Genomic DNA, 6,000 nt, shown 5'->3' on the forward strand with positions numbered 1-6,000 from the left:
GCAGCTAAGAGAAAAGCAATCAAGGAGAGGAACTGCTGGGAGGTAAGCCTCAGTGACCTGTACACATTCTGTCAAGAACAACACATAACACAGGTTAATAGTATCATAAGTCAAAGTCACAATGGGTGAAAAACTCAGATCTAAATCGAGTGCAGAGATACCTGCCTTCATATGACCTGCTGAACTGTGTGTTGTAATCATAGACAGGTTCAGTAGCCCCAGCTCAATTAAAGAACATTAACCAAAAATGATCTTAATAAGAAATTTTAAGTTTAGAGCTAGAGTAATCCTCAGAGGGTAGGTGGGACATATAAAGCTCATGTTTTGAATATATCCTACAGTTTATTTCATAGCAACGTGGCCTTCTGAAACACAAACTACTTCCCAGGATTTCTACAGTAGCCATTTCAAATGGAAGCTGGAACTTTTATGTTCAACATCAGTTTCCCCTGACACACTTTTCCCTCGGGCGAATAACCAATTAGGCAAGCTCCTTGCTTTCTTTCTTCCACTCGGCTTAAACATCCATATGAACTAAACATAGCCTTGTAACTTTCAGAGAATTTTTGCCAAGTTTTAACAACATTTTATGTGACACATCCTTTTTTTTTTAAGTCAGTCATTACTGTAATTCTGAAATTCTACACTATTGCAGTAACCTAAGGCAGCCTCTCCAGCATGATGGGCACATGATACTCACATGTGCTAGTGGAAGAGCAGAGTTCAGTGTGGTTGCTTCATTATCTCACTGAAACCATGCAGCCCCTAGTAAATCTCACCTTCACCTTTGTAGGAGCTGCCTTATGTTTTATAAAGCTGTTGTGCTTGCTTGATCTGTTGCAAGATTTTTGTTTGTTTTGTATGCTGGTTTCCCTTTGTTTTTAAGGTGAAGGCATTTGACATTTTGAACATGTCTATATTACTTGAGTGTAAGACTCTTTTTTGACTAAGTGGCAGAGTAAAAATGATTGAATAGATTTTTAAAAGAAAAATCCAATAGTTTCTTCTGTTTGGAGGCAAAAGTAGGCATCAGAGGGCACTCATGGCTGCCACCAAGACTAGCAGTCTTAATCTGCTTGGTAATGTTTTGAAAAAGAAGAGGTATAATGATATGGAGGATTCTCAGGTTAACAGCAGAGCATATGCCTTGCATATGCAAAAGTTTCCAGAGTTTCTGAAGATGCCTGAGATTCTGAATGTCACAGTGCTGACCTAAATGGACCAGTGTTCTAACTTGGTATAAGGTTGCTGCATGCATAGAGCTGGCTACATCAGATTTCCAACAGTTGCCCATTCAGGAAGTGTATAGGGCCAGACCTGCTGAGCTTCAGCAAAAGATCATGTCCCCTCAAGTGCATTCTCTGGGCTGTAGAACTCATTGCCATGATATAACTTGTCCCTCCCTACAGACACCTCATCTTTTGAGGCCTCAAACTCACCCCACTTCCAGCCCTTCATATTGTACTCTTTGGAGATTATCATTGTTAGCAGTTCATTAAATAAATGGGAAAAGACACATCAGCGAAAAGGTAGGCGAGCTTTTTAATGGCATGATCAAGAGTTGCCTTTGAATAACAAATCTAATAATGACTGCTGCTTCTCATACAAACAAGAAATGACATCCTCTTTTTTTATTAAATCATAATCCGGAGTTACGAAAATGCCAGGTGGATCTGTACACAGACAGCTCTTCTGTGATGCATGCCAGACTGTTATGGCTGAGAAATTTGCCATGCAATTTTAAACCAGATTTTTAAAATGATTTCTTTGTTTGCAGTTGTACATTCTAGTTGCAATGTGTAAAACATTCTAGAGCCACTTTCCTAAAGAATGTGAAGAAGGTATGTAGAGAGGGTTTACCCTGGAGCCTACTAATGTTTTAGGCCAGATAGCAGAAGTCCTGTCTCCAAGCCAGAATATTCTGCTTCGTTGAGTGAGAGACAATCTTCACATACAGCTGCTCCTTGCTGGGACATTTTCAAATTTAAGAATAAGTCCTATCATTAAATACCAAGGCAACAGTACCTTCATTTCAGTTCCAAATTCAGTCCAAGTGATCAGCCACATAGGTTACATTGCACAACACAGTGGCTTTTACAGGTTACATAAATCAAATCCTATTCATTCATCACTCAAGCTGGGTTATTCATGCCCTCTTACATCTTTTGGTTGACATTCATGGTGGAACATCTTGCAGCCATTCTACAACTCTACCTAGTCCAAGTTGCAAAGGTGCACACATGCCCACTCCTTGCATTCACTCCAGCAACCAAAAAGGTGAGAACATTCCAAGAGAGACTGAGCCTCCCACAAAGTACTTGGTTGTCCTGATTATTTTTTAAAAAAAATCCTCCAAGATCTGCAAATACTCTGCTAGTTAGGTTAGCAAGCTCTTTCCTGCTTAGCTACAAGGATAAGATGTAAGGAGACTGATAACTCCTATTGGAAATGTTTGTGTCCCAGAGTGCATAGCAGAATCACAAATACAGCCCACATTAGTGTAAATGTGGGCATGAACTTGCTTAACATTATACAGAACCTCTTTCTCTTAGTTTACAGTTTCCTTTTGCATAATAGTCACACCAATTCTGCTAATTTCTATAGGCCAAACTAGACATTATGGTAGACACTGCCTTTGGAAACAGCCCCACTTCCTGGGGTCTCATTCTCATGTACACTGCCCTGAGCTCTGTGGGCAAGGGGCAGCGAAAAATTGCACTAGGTAGTAAACCTCATACGTGTCATAATGCCATACCAGTCTACATTTTCCAATTCAGTCTCCATATTATTGGCTATTAATGTCAAGGGATAAGAAAATGTAATATCCCATGATTCACAACATGAGTGATGTTCCAGTAGACAATACTGCATTAGAGAGGACCTAGATATGCAATGAACTATTTTCAGCAGAAGCTACACATAACATCTTCTTTGTGGCTGTGAAATCACAATTTGCTTAATTCTTACTGCCTTTTTGAAAACAGATTCTGCCTGAGAAGGAGAAAAACTTTGCAGAAAGGGTCTGAAACAATCCCCAATCTCATCTGTGATTAAATTCATAGAATAGCCCTAAACTACTATTCCTGGTCTAAGAGTCTTTGGCAACCCATGGTCACAAAGACGTGGCACCATTCTGACCCTTCTATTATCCAGCAGAAAATGCAAAAAGAAAAGCAAATGTAACTTTGCATCACCAGAGAAATCTGCTAAGGAAAAAAAGGGGGAAGGGGGAAAAAAAGACTTCCAGCAGTGAAGCTACACTAAAATGAAAATGTAACTGATGGGTGACTTGGAGATACTGATCTGCTGATTAAATTCTTGGTCATTTGCTTTATGTGTTCTTGGAATTTTCAGCTATTTTAATAATCTTTTCTCTTGTCCTAAAAAGAACAGTTTTACAGTTCCTTCTGTATACTAGTTTAAAATATGCTCTTTCTCTTGGTTCCCTCCCTCTCATTCTTTCCTTACACATGTTCCTTTGTCAGTTAGTCTTTAGATTGTGAAGCAATGGGAGGGAATCAACTTTCTAAAAAATAAGAAAGCTCTTTACAAGTAAGCGATGATGAATACTGGGAAGGGTTATGGGTACAGCTGAAGAGACTTCCCTCCACTGATCCCGTTGTAATGGCACCAGGACAGAGATCTCATCTGTACAGATTAGTTGAGGTTTCAGCAGCTGACTGATGGAAATTAACAGCTGCTCAGGGCATGATCTGTAGGTAACAAAAATGGCACACCCAGGGTACTGGCTTGATGGGAAAAGCATCTATATATGCATAGCATGTTTGCTGCTTCTATTGGTTACTGTGTAAATTACTGTTAGGAGCAGCTTATCCAAGATAGGAAAAAAAGCAGAGAACCATCTATGGAGCCCATTCCCAGGGCTTAATCTGGCTGCATAAAAAGTTCTGGGGTGAGAGAGTCCAGAGGCTGCTTTGCTAACTGAAGCTCAGCTCAGAGATGCCAAATTTCAGAAGCAAAATACAAGTTGGCAAGGATTAAAGGCTCCCAAGGGTAGACTAAAAAACGAACAGTGTATTTCAAGAGCATTCAGTGTATTTCAAGAGCATTTGCGGTTGGTTTTGGTTTTGCATTCTTTTGTAGCTGTGTTTAAAACATTCTTTTTACCTTTGTTTAAAACATTGCTATAATTGCCAACAGCCACCCTTTGTACCATCCCTAACAAGCAGGCCAGTTAAACTGATGTGTGTTGGGCGGATTGTCTCTTCCTTTCCTCTTAAGTACCACTGCTGTGACAATTCTGCAGAAAGGAATAATAATACTAACTATGATCATATGGCAGTGTGTATAGTATAGCCAGAAGATCCTAAAATTGTCTGGCAGCCAGGAATTCTAGCTCTTTTAGCATTATGCACTACTGGGTGGCGAGCTAGACTTGTTTTTAAGGCAAGAGATGTTTCAGAGGTGGTTTGCCATTGCCTGCCTCTGTGTAACAGCCTGCTATTCCTTGGAAGTCTCCCATCCAAATACTAGCCAGAGCTGACCCTGCTTAGCTTCCAAGATCTGACAAAATCAAGCTAGCCTGGGCTATCCAGGCCAAGGATTGCAGAAAGGATAGCAAGATGGAATGAGAAAAACAGCTATAAGTGGGAGGTAGGTGTGACACTGGGCAATAGGAGTTAATGCTTTCCCCCAAAGATCCTCCTGGAGAGCTGTTAATCTCAGCATGTGTGTGTGTGTGTGTGTGTGTGTGTGTGTGTGTGTGTGTGTGTGTGTGGAATGAAAGGCATCTTTATTGTCATTGCCACCCCCCTCCCCAGCTCCCAGTATTAATAATCTATGGGAGCAGTTTCTATGGGGAAAATGGTATGTGGCAAACATTTACTACCCTCATGAACACATAGACCCAATCTAAATCCTCTTCCAGGTCCTTTTTAAGGTTAAAAAATATATTGAGTGATCTGATTGTAGATTCCCCATGCCACATGTAGTCTAAGCCTTATGTGCCAAGAGACCGGCCAAAAGATTAATATTATGGATATTCCAAAATTACCAGCACAGTGCCACAAAGGAAAAGGGGAGCATGAGGTAAGAAAGCTATGAAGTTCTGAGGTGTATATTAGACAATGACCGATTTCCCACTAGCTTTATGCCACTTCCACTCTCCTTTTCTTGGCGGGGCTTCCATTGGATTTCACACTATCTGCCCTGGGGCTGCAGCTCGCTCCGCCTCTTTCGTGCAGCAAACAAGAGCCTCTAAAAACCAGTTTCTGTTTGCCATGTGAAAAAGGTGAAGCTAGTTGCAGCCCCAGGGCAGATAGTGCGAAATTGGACGGAAGCCCCACAGAGAAGAGAAGCATGAGAACGGCATAAGGCTAGTGGGAAATTGGTCAATAAGTGGAAAGAAGTGATTTCAAAAATACTGGAAACGGCAGAGATGGACATTTTGACAGACCTGCTGAGAGTAGACAGCAAACAAGATTTAAAAGAACCATTCTATAAATGGGTCGAGACATGTACAATGAAAGGGCGATAATGATGGATGGATGAAATTGTACTTCAAACTAGTATAGAAAGACTATGTCAATATAGAGATTGTTAAGGGAGTAATATTAAGATTTATGTGAAAGATAATATGTTAATGGAGAAATAATATTGGAATGTAATTTTTTTCTTCTTTTCTTTTTCTTTTCTTTACCCTACCCACCTTCCTCCCTCCTTTTCCCTTTATTTGAAAATAAAAAATTGTTATATTTAAAAAAAAATGGAATTTATGATGTGGAGTAATAATAGCGTCAGTGTTTGGTTGCTCTCTACTCCTGGAAAGAAGCCTTATGAAAGTGATTGTTGACCCTGTATTCATTTTCTGTTTTTTTAAACAAATCACTCTTTATATCATGGTCTAAAGGAAATCTCTAGCTACTGTTGATGTCCCCCGCCCCCAACAACTCACTGTAACTGCAACACCACTTACTTACATTCACCTCTTCTCCAAGGGATTTGGAAACCTCCCCCTCCCCCCGGGCGTGCACACACACA

Source organism: Heteronotia binoei, chromosome 1 (assembly GCF_032191835.1).
Source record: "Heteronotia binoei isolate CCM8104 ecotype False Entrance Well chromosome 1, APGP_CSIRO_Hbin_v1, whole genome shotgun sequence".
Taxonomy (NCBI): Eukaryota; Metazoa; Chordata; class Lepidosauria; order Squamata; family Gekkonidae; genus Heteronotia; species Heteronotia binoei.